Below are 26,248 nucleotides of genomic sequence, written 5' to 3'. Positions count from 1 at the left end.
TGCCAACTGCTCCCCCTGTAAGAAAGTTTATGCCTGTGGGTACTCCTGCTGAGTTCAAAGTTACTCACATGAATAATTGATTGCAGGGTCTGGGACATAGTTTGCAATTCCTTTTTCAAGATAAGTTCATTATCATCAGATCTCATCTTACTCTGAACATTGCTGGGTTAGGGACAAGTAGGTCAAATGTATAACTGATTTTTTTGTTGCAAGAAGAGCAAGCAACCTGAAACAGTGATTTAATAATAATAATGGAAAAAAAGTCACTGTCACTCTCTTGTTGGGGTAGGTTTTTATCAGAGTGGTGAGCTTTGAACAGCTTGTTCGACAAGAGTTTGAGTCCCAGGGGAAGGAGAAGAGCTCAGAAAAGCTTTACATTTTACAAATGTTTAAGTGGTATTATTCGTGACATAATATACTTACCCCAATGTCTGCTTCAGAACTCTGCTGCTGCATCTTCTGCCGCGTAATTTTCCAGAGGTCATGTAGCTCCAGATTTATATTCAAGATAATCAGTGTAACAGAGACATCAAGTAATAATTGAGGTGGATACTAGGTGCTTCAGCACAAAGAGTCTTATTTGGACATATTTTTAGCAGTTGGTGTACCACGTTGGTACAATAACACCAAATCACTGAAGGGAGAGAGTGAAAAAAAAGCGTAGAGTTGTAGAGGATGTGAGAAGGAAGAAATGAACAAAGAGGGCTTTTCTCCAATCAAATGCAAATAGAAATGACCCTAAAGATTCTGGGAACACAGGCTTTTTCCTGACAATGAACATTTTCATGCAGCAAAATCCATTTTTGAGACTCATTAGCAAATTCTGTGATCTTGCTTATTTTCTGTAGCAGTGACTAGTTATTTCAAATTGATTAGGAAACCTCTGATGTGAGAGTGTGAATCATGAGCTATTCCAGGTATTTCCGTAATTGGTTATCATGCTTAATTACAAATGTTTGAGTAAAACTACTTTGTTCTGAACTTGATTTTTGCTGCTTCTCAGCTGCTGCTCAGTGTGTTAGTTCAAAAAAAAAAAAAAAAAGATAAATTTAAACTTACAGAATACTTTTGTTCTAAAAGAGCTGAAGATTCGCAGAATGATGGATTAATTTAAGATGTACTATCAATAATGATTTAAAAACAAAAGAACTAGGCTATCTGTCTATTGATCACCTATCTATCTCAAGGGCATCTGTCACTGTCAGTGTTACCAGTGTGTTTTGGATTTAATTACAGTTCCTTCCCCATGGTGACTTCTATTTCCTATTTACTGGTTAAAGTCTTGGTTGCTGAAAACAAGAGTCCTGAATCTCTTCTCAATTACGCTGACATGTCATTTTGCTCTGCATGCTGAGCTGCATAATCCAGAAAACAAAAGATGCAGTAACCTACAATGCTTGTGAGAACGTCATAAAAAAAAAAAAAAAAAGACTATGGGAATCGTGGTATGTCAGAAAAAAAAGCCACTACTTTGAAGGGAAACAGAAGAGCTTTGAAGAACAGTGCTGTCCTTTGGTATGGGCATCTGTTTGTTTTGCAAGACTACAGCAGCCGTAAAAAGAAAAACAAGCGAAGCTCAGAACGACAGAAGACACTTACAGTGACACAAAATCATTGTTTACCACAGGCTGCAGCAAGTTGCTTGATGCCTATGTCCTTAACTGGATGCAGTATCCCTATTAACTGGATACAAAGCCCTATTTGGACTTTTTATCCTCTAGAGGGAACAACAAATCAGGGAACTACCATTTGTGGAGTTTCACCTGTATCATTAGTTCTGCAGTTTGTGATAAATTTAACATTCTGAAAAATGAAAGCATAGTAATCACTTGGCTCTGTCAGGAGACTAAATATTGCTAATGAGACTGTGTACCAAGTGTTGGTTCTAGAACTTTTACTCAGTTCTGTTTAGCTCGGTTATAGCTTTAGGCATCATCACCTGTTCTGCTGAGCAGGATAGTGCTGCACTGGTAGGCAGAAAGGATCTCTGAAGTATTAATAAGATTTAATGGCCCAATAGTGTAAGTGTAGTTAACTTCATCCAAAATACCTAGTAATATCTGCATCATCACACATACTTCTCTGTGTTTTGATGTCCTCTCATTAAATAAGCCATCTAATGAAACTGTGTTTTGGTTGTAATTCGTTGCTCAAAATGAGTTCTATGGGGCTGTTCTTTGGGAGGGAATGCTCTCCTGTATCTTCTCCTGAAGGCTTGTTTCAAGGGGCCATACAAACGAGAAGCTGATGTTTGTATTGAAGCTTGCTTTCAGTAAGCTCCTGGGCCTTATTTTTGGGCAAGGTTATTCAAGAATAGTGTCGACAGTCCAGGCTTGTCCTTTGTCCTACAGCAGTCAACACTTGCCTTGGGCTGCTGAGGCTTTTTGGTGTCACCTCACAGGAGGTAGAGTAATTTCTAGCAAATGGTAATCCTCCCCATTTACACATTTCCCAAGTTTGGAAGAATTAAAACGTCACCTAAATCTGAAGAGACCCTAAATATTTTTCCATTTGATAGTTGGTATTAAATGAAAGGAACGTGGAACTTCTGAACTAAAGGGGAAAAAAATTTGTTCTAGTTCATGCAGGCAATTTTCATCATTGTGAGTGTGAAGTAGAGAGAAGAAACTGTTAGCTTTTACGTTTGATATTGATGTAGTCGCACCAGTTTTGCTTGCTTGCAGACTAGAGAGAACCACAAACCTTTTAAAAATCAAAACGTTAATTTAAGTCTTAGCTAAATGAAAATTTTCATGCGTGCTTTTGAAGAATAAAAGGCAAGCTCTGAAGGCTTTTTCTCTCTGTAGCACAACTATCAGCTCTTGCTGTCCAAAGTATTCTCTATCAGCACTTCAGTTAAGCCTCTGTGCTTCTGCTGGCACTAACACTTTTCTTTAGATTTCTCAGCATTTGCACAGCACTGATTCACCTCTCTTGGTGATAACAACAGTCAGAGGGGCTAACAGGGACTAGCTGCTGGTATTTTAATCTTGCTCAGAGCAGGCAACAGTGAAAATCCTTTCACTGCCAAGCCTGTGCTTATCCTCCCTGTGGTGAAGCTGTGCCGTTGGTAGTAACGCTGCAAACGTTTTGGGAAGCTGCTCATGTTGTGAAAGCCTGTTGGCCCTATGACAAGCAGAGAGACCTTTATTTGACAGGTAAAAATGCTTACAAGAGAACACAGGTATATATGAGGGAATAAGCAGACCCTGAAGTAGCGTGAATAGGGACAAAGGAGAGTTTCCTACTTATTTCAGCAAAGAAGTGTCTGCAAAGTCTCAACTTTGATGTTTGTTTAGAGAGCTGAATGGATATTTAAATGAGACTGTGTGGCCCTGTAGATTTAGTAGAGCATCAGGTAACTATTTCTCACCTTTCTTATTAAAAAAAAAATACAATTTCCATGGAGATAAAAAGAAAAAGAAACCACTTCTGAAGTCTTGCATGAGGATACTTTGCTGAGATTAGTGAAGACTAAAGCACACAATATAAGAATAGAATTGCTGAAGTCTGCTCTCTTCTCAGTGGGGGCCCATTCTCTTCTTTCCCTCAATATGCATACCCCCCATAAATGTTAATGGGAGCTATTCACAGACAAGAAGAGGCCCAGAAACTCCAACATATGCAACTCCTATTCACCATAACAAGCAGGGAGGTTTAATTCTCTTGGTGCCAGCTTCAGGTCTCTCTGAGAACTTGTGCAAATAAGCTGTGAGTATGGACACCCAAGTAAATTCCTACAGAAGAAGGGAAGCTGTGAATTCAGTGTTTCAGCAGCTCCATGGTAACATTTTTGCATGCATATTCTTACCCTGTGACAACTGTAAAGTGATCTGGAGTATTTCATCCTTCTGCGAAAGAAGAGAAAGTATATGATACAATGCATTAATAATAGGTTTAAAAATGTGGAGAAGCAAGAGTGATATACCGCAAATTTATGTGTTTATCTTACCCTGCAGAAATCTCTTTGGGCATCTATGGACTGAGAAGAGGGCTGGGTGTACTTTGGTAAGCTTCTGAGATGGAAGAAGGGTTTGTCAAGGGGGATGGTTAGATTATAGGGATGGTTAGATTATAGGGAGGCTATTTTTTAGAGGATGTGAAGTTTCAGTGGCTCATAGTGATTGAAAAGCCGGTTACAGACCGACTAATGACTGGAAAATAAGTATGCCAACAGTGTGCAGGTAACTGATGTGGACAGTGCAATTGCAGAGCCTTGGAGAACTGATCTTGCCGTAAGAGGTGAGCCAGAGGGCCACGGGTGCCATTTGGAAAGGATGCTGACCGATAGAAACCATGTTAAACATGAGACCCTGGGCAGTAGCACATGGCACGTCCCTTTGGCTGGTCCCAAGTGCCAGTATTCTTAAGATGGTGTTGGAAATTTATAGGACTCAAGTGCAGGGATCAGGTGAAATGAGAATCCTTTGCTTGTGTGTACAGACTGCTCTGACACTGGATTTGTGGAAGAAGCATGACATATTAAGCAAGACTCTTGTTAGGAGAAAAGATGTCACAGTAGCTACAGCAGCAATTTGAGCAGCAGGAGACTTGGATATACTCCTAGCTCTGCCAAGGTTTTGCTCCATTACCTGAGGCAAGTTACTGAAAACTGTCATCGATTTTGGGTCCCTCGGTTTTTGGATGTCTAGCTCAAATAATCTGGGGTCTGACTTTCAGAGGTGCTTAGCTACTGCAGTTTTTATTGACCATGACTGAAACACAGGGCTTGGCACATCTGGCATATAAGCGTTAGTTGGCTCACCTGGTGTAGTCTGAGTCCTCTCTAAATATTTTATCATGATCTTAGAATGTCTAAGTTTGCAATACTAAATCAGTTGTGATGAGAATATCTACCAAACACGGGTGTCCCACTATGAAACGTAAATAACATTAAACCTTTGTACTGGACATGAGAGGAGAGCAAAGTATTAATTTCTTGTTTATGGTCTTTAGGTAATTTTTTCCACAAGAAAGACTGTCTTTAAGTAGACAGACTTTTTTAAGTAAACAGAATTTCATTTGGTGAAGTGTCCTGATGAAGTCCTGTTACAGTTATTAATAACATTGCAAATGGCACTGGGGGGAGAAAAGGATGGGAAGCTAAATGTCATTAATAATAGCTGCAATATTCTTAGTGTTAACAAATTATCATCTGTATAAATTTTTAATTAATAGGAGTATGAACAGCAATTTGACTGTCAACAGGCATCAGTATTGATGTGTGCGAGTGAAGCATGGCAAGGCAAAGATCAAGGGGGGAGGATAAATGAAATCACACAGCTATGAATGACAAGTCAGCATTTTCTGAGCAAGCATCTGAGAGCGTGATGACTTTGAGTGTAGCCCTCTATAACAGTAAGGAAAGTTAATCTCGATGAGGGCAAGGGAAACTCTTCATAGTGAATTTGAATCAATTTGGTTTGAGATTTTCCTGTATTTTGGTTGAATTCATTGTTAATTGCAACAGTGAAAAGGCATATAAGAAGTTGAGTGATAATATGGAAAACGAACAGCAGATTGAGTAGCTCAGACTAGAGGCAGCTAGTGGACTTTTATTAATAAAAGCCACAGCAAGATATCCAGCAAGTGGATAGGATACTGTAAATTTGTGGGTTTTTTCAGCTCCTTTCACTAATTTTAGTAGTTTCTGACAAGTTGCCCCAAAATCCCCCATATCTGTTGGTTAAGTCAAAGCCTACCGTAATGAATCAGAGCCTTGAATAATATTATTTGGTTTAAATTGTATCTGAATATTTTAAACTTATAAAACTTTCAATAACAACTTTAAACCTCCCTCTCCTGCCAAACCTGTCAAATTTTTCTGTTTCTGTAACTTTCAAAGTGGCTTTGATTTCAAAATTTAGATCTCTTATCTGAATTGTAGTGTGCAACATTGCTCCCCCGTTTTTGCATTCTAATGCCGTGAATCCACATGAACAAGCTTTGTCTTTCAGCATCCTAAGGAAAAAGTGTGCTTGTTTTTTTTCCTCTTTTTTAAAGAAAAGGATTCAGACATGTTAATTCAGAATAGGGAGGACAGAAAAAAAAAATACATGTGACAGCAATTGCTTCCCCTATTTTTTTCAGATTGGAAGCTTTGTAAGACATTTTTAGTTTGTTTTTTTTTTTTTTCCTGGAATTTATTTTTGCTTTTATTAGTAGTAGCTATTTATGAATCTATAAAAGATTCAATATCTAAGTGTATGGACAATATAAATGCAATTATAGATTAAAAATATTAATACTAGGGTTAGTCTTTCTGTCTTAGTAGATTATACCAGTTTTTCTGTTATATCATTAATAATCTAAAGATTAAAGCTTTTTTTCACTTTTCATTTGAGATCAAAATGCTTTAAAGACATTAGCTAATTCTCCTGTTAATCCTAGGAGATTGGACAATGTTATGATAATCCTTTCACAGATGAATAAATGGAGATAAGAGGGAAGCAAAGGGACTTTTCAAAGTCACAGATACAATCAGTGGCAGAACTGGATATATAACCTTGGGGTTCTGATTTCTGTTTTTCTCTTACAGATAATGTATGAATATATACTCTTTTTGTTCCGCATTGCTAACGATACACAGTGAGAAACTATTACCATCAGTTATGTTTATAATAATGATTTTATTTATTTAGTGCCTCACTGCCATGACAGTCAGGGTGCTGCTCCAAAGACAATTAAAATGCAATTACTGTAATAAATAAACAACAATAATTAAAACATCATAAAATAAACAATATAACTAATCAAAAACACTAAGTAGCCAAAGTCAGTGCAATTAATAATGGATCTGAGTAACTCACTTGAAACAAATTGCGTATTTAGCATTTGGTTTTGTTTTGTGAAAAAAAATGCAAGATTATTATTTTTCAGGTACATTTTTATATCTAGCCCTTGAATGGAATCTTTTTTTTCTTCCCTTTTGGAATTTTTTTAATATATAGCTATTTGCAGTTCTAAAATGGTACTAAATGATGACTGGTAAACTAAATTACATGAATTATATAAATCACATCAACTAAATAACTTTTGCAATGGATTAGTGTACATAAACGTCTGGACTTCAAGCTGGTCAGTAGGAATGAACTGGTTAGTAGAAATGACAAAGCGCTGAGATGTGGTTGATTTTTAGACCAGTTTGATGTGGCCTATTCTCCTTGACCTACATTCAAAGTCCATTCAAATTGAAAAGCTAGTTGCTTGTTTTTCATATTGACTTCAGTATGGTTTATCCTACACTCTATCACTCAGTCTGCAGCAGCTTTTAGTGTACTTGTGTTTGATGGCAATACTCAATTTTCGGGTTGATCAACCATTTCCATAGTATGTCATTTAGCAGTCACTGAGCTTTGCAATGACTTCTGCTTATTGTCTTTTAGCAAGAAGCTACATTTTTGTGGCACTGAAATGGCTTATCTGGTTTGGAGAAAGGAGCTTGCTAGAAACATTTTGTTCAGACCATGCTAACACACTTTTAGAAGGTTCAAAGACTTCAAGCTAGGGGTATAGCTTCTGTGTTAGGCATGACGTCTACCATTGTTTTGGCAGCACATAGAAACCTGTCCTTGTTACGAAGCTGTGGAAACTGTGGTTTGTGTAAACTAGTCTGAGAGCAGTTGGTGGGGAGCAAGGCAAGAAGAAGAAGTGAGGCTGGGCTGGGGCTGGAAAACTGAGACCAGGGCTGGGAGTGGTGGGCAAGACCTGGGCATGGGCGAGGAGGAGGCTGCTGTGTGTGTTGGGAGGGTAGGATGCAGATCCGGTGGAGAGAAGAAGGTGAGAGAGAAAGGAAGAGAGATCTGACTGAGAGAGCGAAGAAAACAAGAGAGTTATGAGACCAAGTCAAGGAGGGTGGAGGTGGGAGCCCTCCTGGAGAGCACATATGGCACTGGGTGACAGAGGCCAGGGAACAGGCTGCAAATGGCGAGGCTGGCTACGGCACAGGGAGAGCAACAAGGTGCTGGGTCTTGAAATCAGAGGGGATCTGAGGTTGCACATCCAGTGAGACAAGGATTTGATGAGAAGGAAGGCTGAGAGGACAGTGAGAACCCTCCTGATTACAAACGAGTGTGGTGACTGGCTGAGGAGCTGAGAGCAAGGAATAGGCAAGACCAGGCTTCTCTGGATTAGTGTAATGGGAAAAAGAAGCCAAGCTTATAAGTAGTAGAAGATGTGTCTGAGCTACAATGACAAACTCCCTTCCTGAGCTGAATAGCTTGTGAACAGATCTGAGCAGATATCTTGAGCCCAGGATCCCTGAATGTCACTGCTCTGCTCTGGAAGCATCTGCCAGAACAGGGTGTTCCATCTCCCTTCAGCATCTGTCCGTGAGGAGAACAGCAATCTATTAATGTGAACAGCCACTCCATTAGCTCAGTGGCAAAATCTGTGTGTTGGCAGCAAAGCTTTGAACTCTGCTGCTGACCTACATGTTTTAGGAAGAATCAGAATAATGACGTTTGTGTCTGCCTGTGTATGTTTTGTTGCTGTTTCTTTTGTTTATGTGATTTTAGATAAACTTGGGATAATGCATACACAAAAGGATACTAAATTTTTATTGACCCTATGAAGAATACTGCTCAAACATTAGGAAAAGTCAGAATTTAAACATTTTATATGTGGGATTAGCATTTACATCTCTTCTATGTTTATAAAATGAACATGGGAATATTATGTAAGTTTAGGTCTCCTTTGCACCACTCACTATAAAGTTGTGGTCCTATTTCATCTCTTCCTAGTACCTCTTTTCACTTCCATCTCTCCTCTTACATCTGGCACAAACTCCATGTCAAATTTGTATCCTTTGTCCCTTTTCTCCCTCACCGTCAGATGGGACAGCTGTATCCCCCATACTGTTTGAATGCTGGTAGAAGGGGCAGGGGACAGACAATACTGTGTTTTTAGTACTCAGGAGTCAGTATCAAAGCAGTTGTTAGAGGGGAAACCTGTACCTATGACCCTGACTTGAGCACACTCCCTTGTTCTCTACTTAGTAGTACAGGCATCACTTCCTCAAGCGCAGAAGCTGTGAAAATCTCCAGCATATCCTGTGAAGGCCCTTTGGGGAATCCAGCTGCTAAAATCAAAGCAGCTTATCGTAGATATGCACAAACAGCAATTATTCAAAGGCTTTTAACTTGGCTACATTTGGACTAATTTTCATATAGGTCAAAAGGCACAACCCTGATTCATTCCTTTCTCTCCCTAGACAAATTTTTGGTCTTTGCCTAATGCTCAGCTGTAGGAGAGCATTCCAAAGAAAGGACTGTCAAGAAGAGGATAAATTGTTTTCTCATTTGCCTTTTTCTTGGAAATGACTAAAAACCATTGGCTGACATTTTCCAGGTAAAGATATAAATCCATAGGTAATAGGCAAATAAAATGCCTGCCAAACAAGTTAGATTTGGTAAAGTTAGGAAGCAGTTAAATAGAGGAGCTCTTAGGAAGATAACCAACAAGGCAAGATTCATGAGTATAATAAATGGTACGAGCTGGATCACCTGTTAGAGAGGTGCAGCAGTGGAGCACAGTGCAGGGATTTCCAAGATGACTATGGACCAAGATGCTAATTTCACCTAGTGCTATATGGATTAATCACTTCTGGTCCTGGGCAGAGTGCTGTATGCACACCAATGGTTTCTGCTACAAGCGGCACTAACCCAGTTATGTGATGTACGTGTGCCCTAAGTGATCAGACTAAAGTCAGGTGAGACACGTGCGGCAGAGCTGAGAAATGAACCCAGTTCTCCTGAGCCCCAGTTTAGTTCATTAACTAGGAAGGCTAAATCAGCTTCCTCCAGAGCAGGGACTAGAACAACGTACTCAACACCGTAGCAGATTAGCTTTCTTCTTAGAGTCAAATCTGGCCCAGCTGATGTGAACTCTTAACCTCCTTGGTATAATATATCTGCTGTTCTTCAGCAGGACATCACAAAAGGATTGTACAAAGGTGCGGGGAACAAAAGGTACCTCATGCACCTTGAACTGCTTTGACATATCTCCTGGCCCACCCAGAAGCTCTTTCAGGCAGTCCATAGGGAAATGCTAGCAAAGACTTGATGCTATATACTCTGTCTTTGTAGTGTGTCCTGAGGGGCAAGTAAGCCAAGCTCTGCAAGCCCATGCTGTAGGACCCCCAGGCTCTTCCTTTAGTGTTACCTTAATCTAATTTTCCTTTGTATTTAATAGAAATCTGTGGGTCTTGGGGTTTTTTTATTGCCTTTCAAGAAGCAACAGAGAAAAGCTCTCCTATTTGATCCTGCTGATGTTCGCTTTCCGACACCTGCCACCAGCACTTCTTGGACACGTCCCTTTTATTTCCCATTCTCTTTTAAGTGTCTATGCAACTTTGATATATTTCTGTCTCTGTCTGTAATGGCAACAAGATAGGGTGTTATTCTCAACTTGGACTTGGCATGATCAGCCTTTTATTACATTGAAGTTGCATTCTTTTTCAGGAACTATAGCCTGAATTGAAGTTATTTTGCTCGGACTAAGGATGAGTGTACCGAGGACAGCAGTATAAAGTACAAGCATCTATAAATGCAGCTTTGATTAGATTTTACCCATCCTTTTTAAAATTCATGTATGATAATCAAAATGGAGAGTGAGTAGGGAGCATTGCATCCTCTTCAGTTTACTGTCCTCATGTAAAATCTCAAAATAAGGACTGTAACCAGCAGAATTCTAGCATTTATATTTCATGAGAAGATTGTCCTTGTGTAAATATTGGTTTCTTTAATGCATACACTTCCATCTCTTTTTAAAAACTCTCAACTCAACAGTGTCTGACAGCATTACATGTCTCTTTCTGGAGGCAGCAATGAAAATGTGCTGATAATTTGAGCCCTGGGAAGAAGTCTATTCCCCCGTGAATTTCACCAGTCATACTGCTCTGCCATTGTATTAGCTCTGTGCTGCAGTACAAGAATAGCAGCTCTCTCCACGTTATAACAGCACCTCTCTCAGATCACATCTTACTGTCAAATAATCACCCATTCCCAAATGGCTGGAAATTAATGATGGCTGAACCTGTCAGTGCTAGGATTATGCTGGTTCCACAGTCCGGATTATGGAAAGTTTTTTTTTTTGCAGGGAATGGCTCTGGATAAACTCCTGCGGGCTTGGTTGAAGACCCTGAGCCACTCCTTAACCTCTCCCTCCAGCTGTCACTGCCTATGGTTCAAAGAATTCTTCCAGTTTACCTCAGTCTTTGGACTTTGATTATTAAATAATTTACTGGTTTCATTATTGATTATTTCCACTGAATATTCAGTGATTTTTTTTCCATTTTGCTCCAATGTTTTAATTACATATTGCTAGACACTTTTCTATACATATGTTTTCAGGCTTGTATGGGTTGTAACACACTGAACACAAACTATGGAAAAGAAGTGCTGTTGGGATATGCCTTTTATATTTGACACATGGCACTGAGAAGCTATACATTCAAACTGATCTTTACATGTTTCTGGAGTTTAATTAAACCCTGAATCGTAGTTTTTGCATAGTAATTATATTGCATGCAGTTACTTGCATAGTTTATTTGAAACATAAATACACAAACTCATAAATGGTGTCATTTTATCGCTTATTTATCTATTTATCCTGTGCTGATGATGAATTATATGGTGGCTGAATGCCTTTATTCCAGCTGGGGAAAGATGTAACATATGGTCAGCTCACAAGGCTCTGGAAATGACTCTTTGGCACCTGTCGCAAAGTGATCTCAGATCTGTGTAAATGGTTCCTTCTACTCTGGAGATTAAGTACCAGATGTTGTCCTTTGCAAATAAAAAACAAATAACAAGTTAGCTTAACACACTGGCTGATCTGCTGTAAGTGCAAGAGATCTTGAACTCTATTACACTTCTTTGACAGGCAGAAATCATATTGTATGGACTATACTGAGAGAATGAAGAGGCCTGAGAAAGTGTTTTCTGAACTGGTTTTCCAAACCACAGTTTTATCTGTATTCAAACAACAGTTGAGGCTGTATTTGAAGTATTCGTTGCAAAAGTGAACATCATTCTTGGTTAAAAACAATGAAATTTCTCTCTTATATTTTTCTGTCTGAAATTATACTAAGGAAAGCAGACTATTTCAATTTATGGAAGTTTTTAGCATCTTAATCTATGTGTAGAATCATAGAATAGTTAGGGTTGGAAGGGACCTTAAAGATCATCTAGTTCCAATCCCCTTGCCATGGGCAGGGACATCCCACTAGATCAGGCTGCCCAAGGCCCCATCCAACCTGGCCTTGAACACCTTCAGGGATGAAGCATCCACAACTTCCCTTGGCAACCTCTTTCAGTGTCTCACCACTCTCATGATGAAGAAATTCTTCCTTATATCTGCCCCTCTGCAGTTTATACCTGTTCCCCCTCGTCCTATCACCACAAACCTGATCACGATGTGTGGCACCGTGTCAAAGGCTTTACAGAAGTCGAGATAGATCACGTCCTTTGTTTTACCCATGTCCACTGCTGCAGTTACCCCATCATAGAAAGGCACCAAGTTAGTTAGATAGGACTTGGCCTTGCCAAAGCCATGCTGGCTGCCATTAATCACCTCCTTGTCCTCCATGTGCTTTAGCATAGCTTCTAGGAGGTTCTGTTCCATGATCTTTCCAGGCACAGAGGTGAGGCTGACAAGTCGGTAGTTCTCAGGGTCATCTTTTCTACTCTTTTTAAAAACAGGCGTGATGTTACCCTTCTTCCAGTCACCAGGGACTTCTCCTGACTGCCATGTACTCTAAGCCCTGCTGAGTGTATAGCCTGATTCTCGTTTTTCTCAGTCTAAGAAAATAAAGACCGACTTTCTAGAACTTTCACCATGTCTGGCAATAAGCACAATTATTTGGCTGCCTGTTGTAACATTCAGATTTCAGGCACCCAAGTTAATACGTCTGGACTCTTGTTCTCATGGGACTTGTACTAAAATGTTATGCTTTGGCTTGTAGACTATAGTCTTGGAATGACCATTGTACAGTTGGACTTGCGTAATATGCTGGGGGAACGTGTTCCATGATGATCTGTATTAGTAGGTAAACTAATACTTAATTGGCTGCCCTGTGAACTTCTGCCTTGGGCCTTCTGTTATACTGCTGTTCTACCAAACAGAAATATTCATCAGATGCAGGACTTCAAGATTTCCCTCACAGGTCTATCTTTCATGTAAGTGAGACAATTCTGGGCACTGCAAACATTTCCTCTTTTTTTTTGGTACTTCCTATATTCATTTGTTTTGCCTGTTCTTTTGAGAGTAGGTCAAATTGAAAAAATTCCTGCCACGTGGGAAGAGACATCCAGCCCCTGCTGCCTTGTGCATTGTCAGTCATTTTGTTCTCTGTCTTAAGCACCAGCAAATAGGTACCTCATCCCAGCGGAGGAAATGTAATGGAGGGTTGATGTGTTTACTCAATCAGAGAAACAGGAATGCTGAAAACAATGCCTTCTAGAAGATGCTGGATGAGAACTGTGTAGTTGAGGAAGAAAACATTAGAGAAATTAGTAACAAATATAAATGTGGCAAAATTTTACTGGGAAAACAGGAGAAGAGAGGTGGTGGAGAAAGGGTGATTGCGAGGAGGATTGTGAATGCAAGGTGAGATGAGAGAAGTGAAGGATTAAGGTTTAGGACTATCTGTGGGTCCTGTTGCCTGGTGTACTCACGAGTTGTCATGACAGTCAGCACATCTTTCCTTAGATTCCTTACTTTCCCACTTTATAATGTAGGGATAGAATTTATTCCTCTTTTTTCTGCAGGGTAGTGAAGCAGTTCAGGTGGAGAATGTTATGTAAGTGTCGTGTATAATCACTAATATATTATTTCTAGACAAAGAGACAGGTCAAACTAGAAAGTGCTTGTTCTTCTCACTCTCTAGCATTTTTGAAGAACGTCATCTGATCTACAAACAACCTAGCAATAGTGAAAAAGAATAACCCGTGCTCTGATTCCAGTGCAGATTGCCCTAGATAGTATGGCCAAACGTGTCACACAGCAGGCAGTTGGGCCCAACACTTATAACGGCGCATAATGTTCCCTGCTTTAGGCTCTCCAAGGCTTGGTGAAATCTATGGGAAGGAGCTTTCAGGGACTGTAAGAATCCCAGTACCAGCAACTGGTGAAGTTGCCCTTGGCTGCTTTTTAGATACTGCCCTACACTATCACCTCAAGTTCTGGTTGTGAAGCCAGAAGTAGTGGGGTCCAGAGCAGTAATGCTGAGGGAGGGCATGCGATGCAGCCTCCAGTGAGGCCATGCCTCCCCAGTTGCCCAGCTGGCTTGTACTGGGAGGAACGTGAGCTCTACCAATCAGAATTGTGAAAGGGGAATCGTTAGTTGTTCCTCTGTTCGTTATTATTATTATCATCATCAATATTTTGACTAACTACTGCTTTGCCAAGACAGTAAGTGTGATGCAGTGTGTTCCCTGATGCCTATAATACACTCTTGGCTTTTGTCCACCCAGCAGAGTAATTTTCTGTTTTCTACCTCAAATCAGTAGTAGGAGGGAAGATTTCAAAGGCTGGATGTAAATTGTACCAGCAGCAGTGCAGTACACCTAACCTTTTGCTTTGTGGTTTTGTACAATGCTAGGTAATGTTTACTGCTGCAAATGTCAGTGTGTCAATGAAGGGGAAGGAATGATCATAGACCAGCCTCTTAGCATCACTCAGTCAGTGATTGCTAGCTGAGCTAAAGCACTGCAGGTGTGGTTGGGAATTGCCTGGATAGGAAACATGTGCCGTGCAGCATTGGAAGCCTCTGTGCAAAAAGACGTGTAAATTGACACCAATGCGTTTGTGCACCTTGTCAGTCAAGCACAGTAAACTGGAGCATGAGGGCATAAAATCTGTGCATTTTATGTTCCAGCAAAACCCAATACAGACTATAATTTTCTCCTTGTCACTGTGCCCTGCAGGCAGCAAACATACTTTGCTCAAGTATCCAGATTTATCTATCTGTCGCATTGCTTTCTTGTATAGGAAGTTCAGGAAGGCCATTATTTTCCATAGACCCTAGCTACTGGTAGACCAAGGAATCTAAATAAACTGGGCTTTGATAATTAGCTAGCTCAATGCTGCAGTGTCCAGTTCTTTTACTTTCCATCATCAAGAGATGGAGCATTACGATTTTCATCCTCAGAGCTATACTGTGCACATTGAAATACATGGAGCTCATCACAGCTTTATCTTGCTTGACCTGCTGTCCTCTCCCCAACCCATTCCTAAGGCAGAACTGTGAATTGCATACTCAGTAGCACTACACAGAGAAAAGGTGTGGTTAAAGCACCATGCTCTAGATCAAGCCTGCCTTCTTGGTATCTACCTAATCGCATTTTGGTGAGACTTACCTGAGTTTTCCTTTGAAACAGCTTGCCTTGATACTAGTAGTGGGATTTGCAGGGTAGCAGACCACTCGGGTTTGCTCAGATTGTGGAGCCAAACCACCTGAATAGGTCAGAACTGCCAAAGAGATCCTTCTTCACCTCTTCCTGCTTTCCTTTCCTTTATTCTTGCCCCTGGGGTCCCATCTCTTCCTTAAGCTGGGTCTTCTCATGCCTCCATTCCCTCAAGTAGGTAGGAGGGAGCCTGAATCTCCTAAGCTGTTAGATCAGTGCAGGCACTTTAGTTGCAGTCCCCCGAGCAGTGTGGCCAGGCACTCCAGGGAGGTGCCCAGGCAAGCAACTCACAGTTAAACCTCTGCTGCAGTGGCTTCAACTCATGGTATCCCAGCTTGGGTCAGTTCCCAGTTTAGGCTTGCAGAAAAAAAACCAACCTTGCAGTCAACTTTAGCTGCAGTGCAGACAGCCTGCAGCATGAGGTTAGGTTTGCTAGCTTCATTTGTCTGAAAACTGGATGTATAATCTGAGCATCCCATTTGCACATGCTTTGTAAGTCAGTGGAGTGTGTCATACAGCCCATTAGTAGACAAATATTGATGTCCAAAGTAGGTAGGAAGAATGCCCCATGGGAGTCACTGAACCGTCTCTGTTGGCTGTAGAGGGACCCTAGGTTACTTTTCTGAACAATCACATTAGATGAGATTAATCCCACCTTTAGAGATGAGAAACTTCATCAGTATCAGAGCATCTTGCATCTCACATTTGGTTGTAAAACTTGTCTTTAGTATGTGTGTTGTAGCTGCGTCTATGAGCTGGAAATGCATGGGAATATTTACAACAATTTCCATGCAGAATTGTGCCCCCAGAATGCGATTGAAGTAGCAAACAGAAGGCAAGACATCCTCCCTCCCCCCTATTTACTTCATGAAGCTATTAATTATGTTAGAATGCTATGGGATTTTTTTATTTTAGTTGATACAAATTGACTAGCTTGTAATTGATACAGTTCTAGACTGAAAAATACAAGTTGTTATTTGCTAGTGGGACGTAGAATTGTTATTTTTTAAATGCCATTAGTCCCAAAAGCCACATATTATTATTTCTTCTAACATGCAATTTTTTTTTTTTTGTAAAACAAATGAAAATAATATAACTATGGTTCCTTCAGTCATGAGCTTACATTAAACTTCAGAACTGAGAGGCTATTATAGATCTTGATTGCTTTTCAGAATTAAAGGAGTGTATAAAATGTTGGTTATTTTTTCCCTGAGGACTCTAATTAATTATACAAATGTTAATGAAAACAGAAGAATGAGGAGAGCATGTGTAAGCACTGAGTCCTTCTATGCTTTTTCTTTCTGAGTTTGAAACAGCCCTCAGTTAGTGACCGAATACTTCTTACCACTCCTGCAAATTTTCTTTATATATACTATATACTGCCTGTAAGATTACCATTTTTTCTGTATTGTAGTGATATATTTAAATGTGATACTTTCTTAAATATATATTTTTGTGTGGCTGGAACGTAAAACTCACATGGGGATGAGGAGGGATGAAGAAAAGGGTAGAATGATGATTTTTTAGCTTGTTTGAAGAACCTGAGCCAGTTTCTAAGTGTGGTGTTGGTTCTGGGGTGGGATGTAGAGTGTTTAAGAAAGTACCAATCCTTTGTTATACTTCAGATTAGGAAAAAATCTGATTGTACAAAAGATTTTTAAGCACAGTGACTTGAAGGCTCCATTTTAATATTACTGTGTAATTGGAAGATCTCTCACAGGCAGACAGTGAAATTTTAAAGTTAAAATCTACTACCTTTTAAGGACTTCAGTGGAATTTAATTAATAGCCAGTTGAAGGTATGCTGCTTTGTGATGATAACTATTTCATAGAGAAGTAAGAACAGACCTAGCTGCCTTTAATCCATATAACTCCTCTTAATACTAACTCTAACGATCTTCAAAGGAAGGGCAAAAGAAAATGATAGAGGGTGTGTCTTCATGCCCACTACAAATCCAGACTCATTTACAATGATGCTGCTTCTTAAACGTAGTACTATTCCCTTGTTCCTCCAAAACATATTACTCTCTTTGCATCTCTGGGGGCAAAGAGATTTGCCTTGGGGCCATGTGCCTTTGTTTGCATAACACATTCCCTGTGAATTTATTAACATACTGTTAAACTATGTTCTCAGCATGAGCAGGCATCCTCTCAGGCCATTGCTCGGGTCTCGGCATGCTCACGCAACAGAGATAATCACTGGAACTGAGCTGACTTCTCACTGGGAATGTGACTCCACTCACAGCAGGAGAGCAAATAGGAAATGACTCGGGGCGAGTCTCACTAAGCCGGAAAAATGAATTAGACACACTTCTCAACAGAATCTGAAAACATTACATTCAGCGAAGAGAGAGAAAAGGTTAGAGCAAGAGGTTGCGTACCATTCCCAGTTTGGAACTAAAATGTGTTTATGGGTACATTGTACCTCCTTATGATGTCAAGTTTGTATTTCAATCATATCAACCAGAAAAAAACACCATTCATTGAGCAGTTCTTCCATTCTTTAAATACAGGTCAAGTCTGGAGAGAAGTAGATTGTGTCAGAGGTAAATCTCAACACTTTCCTGTGAAAAACTTGAAAAAAAATTTGGAAGTTAAAATAGTGGAAATTGCTGTGACCTTTGAGACACCATCCTTTACAATATGCAGTAAAAAAATTGGACTGCTCAGGCTTACATCAAGTTTACAGGAACATAAATTGCCACAATTGAGCTGCAAGCTTTATGTTCTTAAATCACATCATTATTTTTCGGTATATTGGAAGGGAAGGTAGAAAATAGCAGATTTCCATCCATCTCAAGGAATAATAACAGTCTTACTGATTGCCTTCAGTATTTTGCTGCAGTATATTAGGTCATTTTTAACCCTCTCATTTTAAAGAAAACTTCTTTTAGAAAACATCTGCTAGTCAGGATAAATCATGACATTGACAATTTATTTGTCTGATAAGGTAAACCTAGTACACTAGTTTATTTTTGTCTGGAGTGTAACACACAAAGGCATGAATAGTGTAAGTATACGTAGAGAAGCCTGTAGAGTTACAGAATTATACCAATTTATACCAGTTGAGGATCTAATCAAAACACCTCAATATCATAAAGTAAAAGCTAGCATTTGACTTAAATTAAGAGTGAAGAAAACATTAATAAGGCAAAAAGAAAACCTGCTTTAGGAGTCATGAGTACAAATTGAGTCAACATTAAAGAGCTTCTGTAAAAACTACCTTGTCATCTTAACACCATTACTGGTTTGAAAACAGGCAGACCAACCCCAGGTACACATGGAAGAGCAGTCCTTTCCGATTAATCATTAATGCTATGATACTGCAGATGAATTATTATGAGTATTTTGGGGGTTTGGAGTGGGGGATGAGTAATAAAAAAAAAAAGGAAAAAAAAGGAACTTTGTACATTTTATGCTAATGAAAACTTTATCCTTAGTCTGCATCTGCTAGGCTGAGTGAATTAAAAGTACTAAAAACAAGTACTGCTAGAGATTTCCCTAATATGTATGAGGTCCCTGCATCCCTTGGGCATTGGACTTAAGTAGGGACTAAGTAATACCAGCCAGCCTTCCTGCCCAAGCGCTTATGGGGATTCATTCCTTAGGAGCCAAAGAGCACAAAAGGTCTTCCTGAAAACCACAGGCTTGGACTTGTGCTCCTTCTGTGCTCCTCATGGTGAATAATTTTCTCTCTTCACCTTGCTCTGTGAGATGCATTTGCTAATTTAAATAAGAGAAAGGGAGAGCGAGATGCTAATAAAGAGTGTGGCATAGATAGCAAAAGATAATCCAAACAATAGAAACCATAGAAGGAAAGCGTATGTTCCCTAGAGGGAAATTGAAAGCTGAGGTGTAACAATAAGAAGCTACATTCACAAATCTCTAAAGGCAGCTTTGCGCTGCTTCAGCAGTGCAGAGTGACTTAAATCCAGCTTAAAATTCCAGTGATGTATGCTTTTGTGTAACTGACGCCTCTGGCTTCATAAGACTATCATAAGGTATGTGAGAAGGGAAAAGATGTGGCCCATATGACCTGTTTCCTCATGGTTCATGCAGATGGATCTGAAGCCTCCCCTTGAGTTACCACGAGCACAGTTCAGATGCAGGCCAGGAGTACAGGGCAAAGTTTGTTATTGTCCTTTTCTGTGTTGTCTTGATGAGAGGAAGGAGAAGAGAGAAATTCCAGATAATCTGGCCATGCATAAAAGCAGGTCATGCTACAAACCAAGCTGGTTTCTGGTACTGATTTTGTTTTGACTAAGTGTCTTTTCACAAATAAATATCTCTAAAGTGTTGCTCAAATTACACGAGTCAGGCTGTTAGCACAAATGAACTTTGTACTAAATAAAACCTTGAAGGAGTAGAGTTTTCCCTGTTTTCCATTCTCACTCCTTATGAAGAATTTTTGTGTGCCATGCATTACTACAGTGTCTAAGTACCTATTTGATATGTTTCTGTGAATGATATTATTTATGACACTAATACAGTTACACATAACAGATTGTGACATTGTCTATGGATGTAGGAGAAGATTGGTAGACATTAGAACTCTAATCAGAAAGATTAGAACCAGCAGAATATTTAGGTGCTTTGAAATAAGATGATGCATTGCCTTGCTTTTAAATGTTGAGTGCCTACAATGGCCACCATAAATCTGTTAGTTGTATATAACCCGTGCAACACAATTGATAAGTTAGGACCTTCTATTGGGATCAAAAACCCCTCAGCATTTGCAGAAGTAAGCTGCTCGCAGGTAGCAACAAGAAACACAGGGACAATTGTTGTGCCTGAAATCTCTGACAGACTTTCAAGAGTTGGGATGTTTGTTGCCTGGAGCTTCCCTCAAATCTTGTGTTCTGTCCTTCCTCCGCCAAATTTGTGTAGCTCCTGCTTCTCACTTACACTGCTTCTGGAAGAGGACAGAAAAAAAAAAAAAAAGAGAGGAAGTGGTGGTGCTGAAAGAATTGTCTTCTCGTTTTGACAGTTCAGTGTTTGCAGGAAGCAAGAGAGGGATTTAACCTCTTTGATGGAGACAATTGAAAACCTTATCACCCCGGAGAATGACTTTACTATGAAAATACAAATTATTTGACTGTGGGGAACTGTATGTTTCTCCTATTGAAAATGCTCCATTGTTGGGGAGAGTGGAAAAGAGGGAGTGCAACACTAGCTAATTGATTAGGTGTGGATTGCAATTTCTCTCTGTTGTGGTTAACACAGTCTACAGAAACATTTTTATGGATAAGAACTGCACTCCCAATTTCCCTGCTCCAGGCTGAGCATTCTAGCCACTGGATTATGCAGAACTGTGGAAGGGGACCAGAGAAAGGGAGAATAGTACTTCTCGGAATGCCAGCTGAAGTTTTAAAATGTTTCTTTTCACTTGTTTCTCTTTTGCAAGGCGGAGTGCATTGCATCCCATACAGGAGCTTGTGGTGAAGTATAGGCTTAAACCTAGCTCTCTGAGGTCTGGGCTGACAGTTTAACAACATCTTCTGGGCTCCCCATTTGAGTGTACCCACTCTTCCTTTTTTCAGTTGTTGTCCTAATTTACAAAGATGGGATTTCTCTAAACAGTAGATGGACTTGCATATATGTTACATTTTGTAATGCAGTATGCTTCTTTACAGCAATAACATCCTCTGACCCAGAATCACTGGTCAGAATCTGACAAAGGATCACTGGTTTCTTTTTTTTTTGCAAACTAAATCAGACAGATAATAGTGAAAAGAGAACTTATCCAACTTTGGTTATGACCGAACTGAATGTAATCAGCTTTGGATATCTCTACAGCCAGATGCCTTTGCTAAAGGCAAATCATAGCAAAAGGTTTAGTTTGTGTGCTTCAACACCAGTTTCCACATAGATATCTCTTACAGGAAAGCGAGTTGCCTTGCAGAGCTTCCATAAGAGGTAGCTTCTTTTTGTCTTTATCATTAATAGCAATCATTGTATCTCAGAAGTTACATGGTATGAAACACAGGTCATATTTATATAGAGAGAATAACTGTAGATAATCTGAAGTGAAAAAAAAAAAAGTGAAGTAAAATTTTTATGACATACATTTACTTCTGGAGCCTGCATGCTGGCAGAAACCCAAAAACTGTTATAAAGGAAAAAATCCCTTTCATTTTTGTTCATTTCCATTTGCAAGGGCCAGTGAGATGTTCTGTGTTTGAATGAAGCTGAAATGAACAATGCACGTTATTTATTTAACAATAGCTGTATATGCAGTGTGTGTTGCCTTTTTCCCTGTGTATTGGTGCTACTTACCTGAATTTGCAGAGATGGCAAAAAATGTTGTATTTTGGGAACTGTAGCTAAAGAACAAGGAACAGGTAGGGGGAGGGAAAGTGTTGATTGTTTTGTTTTCTGTGTAAACTTCTGGTGATACACTAAAGAACTTTAAAACAATTCCAGCATACGAAGTAGATGCAAAAAGCCTGATTTTGAAGGCCTGTGCATTATCACAATAATTTCTATATTGACTCTATGTACTACTCAGGCAAAATCAATGTGCAAATACAATTTAAAATATTGATTAGCCTTGTAACTGTATCCTGGCATCTGAGGTTCAGACTGGTGGATTACTTTTTCTCTATTACCACCAGCAGCAGTAATGGCTTTGTAGATTAGTAGTTGATTCAAATATACCAAATGCAGAACTACCTACACCTGTAAGTGACTAACTGAAATTGAACTCTCTAATATGTGTGACTATTTACACTGTGTTAGTTCGATTGTCTCTGCAGCAGTAATGGATATTTTTAGAAAAAATAAATAGTAGAGCATTACAATATACAAAACATAAGATAGAAATGCCCTCATTGAAAGGCAATTTGCAAATGAATGCTTAAATAATTTTGAAAAGTAGGTGTTGTGAGTCACTTTTTTTTTTTTCTTTTGAAGTCATTTTCTTTTAGGCTATTTTCAGAGATTAATATGCAGGTGAAGTTCATGTACCTAAAGGCCAGCTACTAATATGCCCCTTGCAATTCCAGAATTCAGAACACTTCCTCCATCCATTTACAGTGTTTCTGAAGGAAATTGCATCTTGTCTACAGCAACATCTCTTCAGTACTGGCAGGAATTATTTCTAAATACTTAGCACGTTCTTAGTTTGAGGTATGTTGATCTCTAAAACTTTATTCATCATCATTTAATTCCAAAAAAAATTGATAGAGCAATTCAGATAAGCTTCTATTAATGCATTAACTCCTGATTTAAGGGATTATTCTTGCCTGAGAATAAAATTGTCTCTGGGGAGGCAAGTCCTCTATGCTGCCATATGGAGGAAAGAGCACAATAGAATGTGTTTGCTTTTTTTCTCCTACTGTTAATCATGCTTTGGGTCAAAAACCCCTAGCCTCACCTAATCAGGGAAGAACCTCAAATAGTACTTTTAGTTAATAGGCTACATATGGAAGTAGGGGGAAAAAAAGAGTAAAAATTCTCCACTGTGTGAGCAGTCTGATAAATAGCTAACAAATTAACACTGTGTATATAGGAATATAAAAATTTAATATTAGATGATAACTGATTTGATCTTTACTATCTAATTGGATAAAATTATTTATTATTATTAAAATTATTTATTTTCAGACTTGCCTTTAAACTGGGAGCTTCAGTATTAAACACAGAACTCGGCCTGCCAGGTATGTGTTGCTGACATTAACTGTACTGGGAGAGTCTGAATTTTCAAGTCCCCATTCATCTAACATTCATATTGATCATGTGCAATTGTTTGCTCAGCATAGGGTTTTCTGAAGTGTTCTTGAGGAGAAGAGCTTGAGTGTGCTTACTTCAAGGCCTCCTCTAGGTAAACTGCAAAGGTTTGTCAGAGACAAGGCTGAGAATTAAACAGCCTGGTCCTTAGCAGCAATTGTCCCTGGGCTGGCTCTTCTAATGCCTCAGTTGCTCTTAATTCAGAATAGATATAGCACCTGACTCCCAAAAGACTCCAATTCTCAATGCATTCCTGCATGAGGGTGCGATGTGATCTTTCTTTCTTTCTTTCTTTCTTTCTTTCTTTCTTTCTTTCTTTCTTTCTTTCTTTCTTTCTGTTTGAGAGGAACAGTTCAGGCAGTTGCTGTAAGCAGTGCTTTTTTAACTCCCTGCTTCCATACTGCAAAAAATTATAGATACTCCCTGTTATGCTTTTTCTAGATGACTAGCACATGACCAGCAGTGCTTGTAGAATAGCTATTCTTTATCTTAAATACTTGTTCACATCTGTTCTCAAAAGAACATAATCTTCATTGTCTTCTTGCCTTTTATTTTTCAAATTGTGAAAATGTCATCTTCATTACTAGCAGCCTCATTTACCTGCTTACGTTTTTGACATTCTTCATTGGCACAGTTCACAGTTCTTGAGCATGTGAGAATCTCCATCATCTACCTTTACAATATGGTCCTCCACTTTGGCAGTAATGTCTTGCCACAGTATAGCAGCCTAGATTCTCCATTTACCACTATGCTCCCTGTTGATCTGTTTCTATTGCTGTAGCTACTCCCACAGCCATTTGCCACCACCTGGGAGTTAGTACAGAGGTAGAGTACTGGCTACTTTTCTCATTCAGCAATATCTGGAGCCAACTAGGTGTCATTCACTTCTGCAATCCGAATTGATCTGCATTTTTCTTAAACAGTTTTTGAGTCGTGTCATGTGGGACTCTACAGAGCAGTTTTCCACTTCTGATGGCTTTCCAAAATATAATTTGACACATGAGTAAAGAGAGCATACTGATCTCTGTTTTCTGGCAACTTATCATACAGTAGTACTTGTTTGGCATGAGTCACCTCCTTGGTCAGTGCTCAAAAGTATCTGTCTTCTGATCAGTCCATTATCTCTTCTGGGATTTCTGTGTGGTTGAGGTTCCTCAGTTGAACCCATTACATGATCAATCCTACCTACTTGCTCCATGTAGCATTGGTCACACTGCAAAAGCGAAAAGCAGCCATTAATGAGTGCTGAAAACAGGTGTACACCAGGAAAAGGAGCAGGTCAGGGAACAAACAAATCAAAGTCAAGGACAAGAACATCAACACTGACCAGCAACAGCAACTAGCAACTTGTCAAGCAGCAGCTAAACAGATACAACAACTGTAATTTCAGTCTAGCACATTCTGATCAAGCCATTATCTCAAGATCCATGTTGGGTGCCAAAAAGGACTGTGGACTGACACCATCCGACAAATAAGTCCCCAGGCACTGTCTTACCAGTCCCCCTCCCCCCATCTCCCCTACAGTAGGATGGGGCAGAGAACTGGATAGGCAAAGGTCGGTAGAAGAAAACCTCATGGGTCAAAATAAAACCAGTTTGAAAAGTGTGTGTGTGTGTGTGTGTGCGCGGGAAGTAGAAATAAATGAGTGTTGCAGAAGCAGTCACCACCCGCAGACCTATCTGGTCTCCAAATAATAGCAACTTGGGAAAACAGCTAAGAATGTCATTGTGTGATATGGAGCATCCCATTGGACAGTCTGGGTCAGCTCTCCTGGCTGCATCCCCTCTGAACCTTTTGCCCACTCCTAACCTGCTTGCTGGGGAGGCCAGAATAGGAAAGAGAGATCTTGATGCTGTGCGAGCACTTTTGAGCAGTATCTAAAACACTAGTGTATTATCAACACTGATATAGCCACAAATCCAAACCACAGGACCATACAGGCTGCTATGAGGAAAATTAAGTCCATGCCAGCCAGATCTGGTAGAGACTAGTAATGTCCTATAGAATAATGCTCTTTATTCTAAACAATTTTTCTCATACTTACTCAAAATACCACCACCTCCTCTAACCACCTGTCTTTTATATTTTTCAAACTGTGGAAAATCTATGGTAAGACTGAACTCCTTTAGGGATGAAATTTTTTCCTCTTTTGCAAGAAACAGATAGCACATCTGAGTGGTATATGGGGAAGAAATGTAGATTGGACCTATGCATTTGTTGCATGACATGTTGTGGTCTCCAGCTGGAGACCATGACTATTTTATGAGGAGCTGTACAAACAAGGAATCAAACCATAGTTTCTGCTGAGAGGAATCACCATTTTTATGCCAGTTGATGACAAAACTATCTGTCTGAATCCAAGCAAACAGTGAGACAACATCAATGTGAAAGAAAGCAATTTCATCATCTCGGGAGCTGAACTGCTGTTGATAGGCATTCCTCCAAAACTAAGGTAGCTTTAAACACAGGAAGCAGAATTTTGTTCTCCAAGTGTGTGCTATAGCAAGGATGGAGAACCAAGCTTTGCTCAGTGGTCAAGACACGATCTGACCTGAATGTCAAGAATCTTGACCCTATGCGGCAGAATTGGGATCCTTCCAAACAGTTTTAAGTCTGATTGGAGTGGTAAAAGTCTGAATTTCTCCTATAGTCAAATTTTATTTCTAGCTTAGCAAAACAAAAATCCTTCTTTACTGGGAATATGCAAATTACTTGTATGGGCTACTTTAGACAAAATTTTCAAACCAGTTTGTGGGGTTTTAAGTCCTTCGTGATTACTCTGGAGGCAAGTCTACTAATACAACACTGGAATAGAAATCAGAGTCTTGTGAGGAGAAACTTGTCTTGCACTGGTAAGTACCTGTTTGTTTTTCTGTAGCAGTATCTTTTGCCTTTAAATGGAAACACTTGAAATCCACAATGACTTTCAGAAGTAAAAGGCTAAAGAATTGGGAAATGCCATGTCAGCATACTTAATGCCTCCAAACCAAATAATTGCAAGGTGTTTCTCTGCCTTGAATTCCTCTGATATTTTGGCTATTTTTTAATATATTTTTAAATCAAGATATAAATACAACCTCTCTGAACTTGACTGCACAGACTTATTGCCAGCTG

General features: G+C 39.5%; 1 long non-coding RNA gene across 1 annotated transcript in view; it reads left to right on the top strand.

The window, feature by feature from the left end:
* Positions 1-26,248, top strand: part of LOC128851516 (uncharacterized) — a 143,907-nt gene that overhangs the window by 24,508 nt on the left and 93,151 nt on the right. Inside the window, exon 3 of the long non-coding RNA XR_008448885.1 lies at positions 23,012-23,064. This is a non-coding gene — a long non-coding RNA (uncharacterized LOC128851516). The remainder of the gene's footprint in view (positions 1-23,011; positions 23,065-26,248) is intronic.

Source organism: Cuculus canorus, chromosome 2 (assembly GCF_017976375.1).
Source record: "Cuculus canorus isolate bCucCan1 chromosome 2, bCucCan1.pri, whole genome shotgun sequence".
NCBI lineage: Eukaryota > Metazoa > Chordata > Aves > Cuculiformes > Cuculidae > Cuculus > Cuculus canorus.
This window is presented reverse-complemented; position numbering and strand designations above follow the sequence as displayed.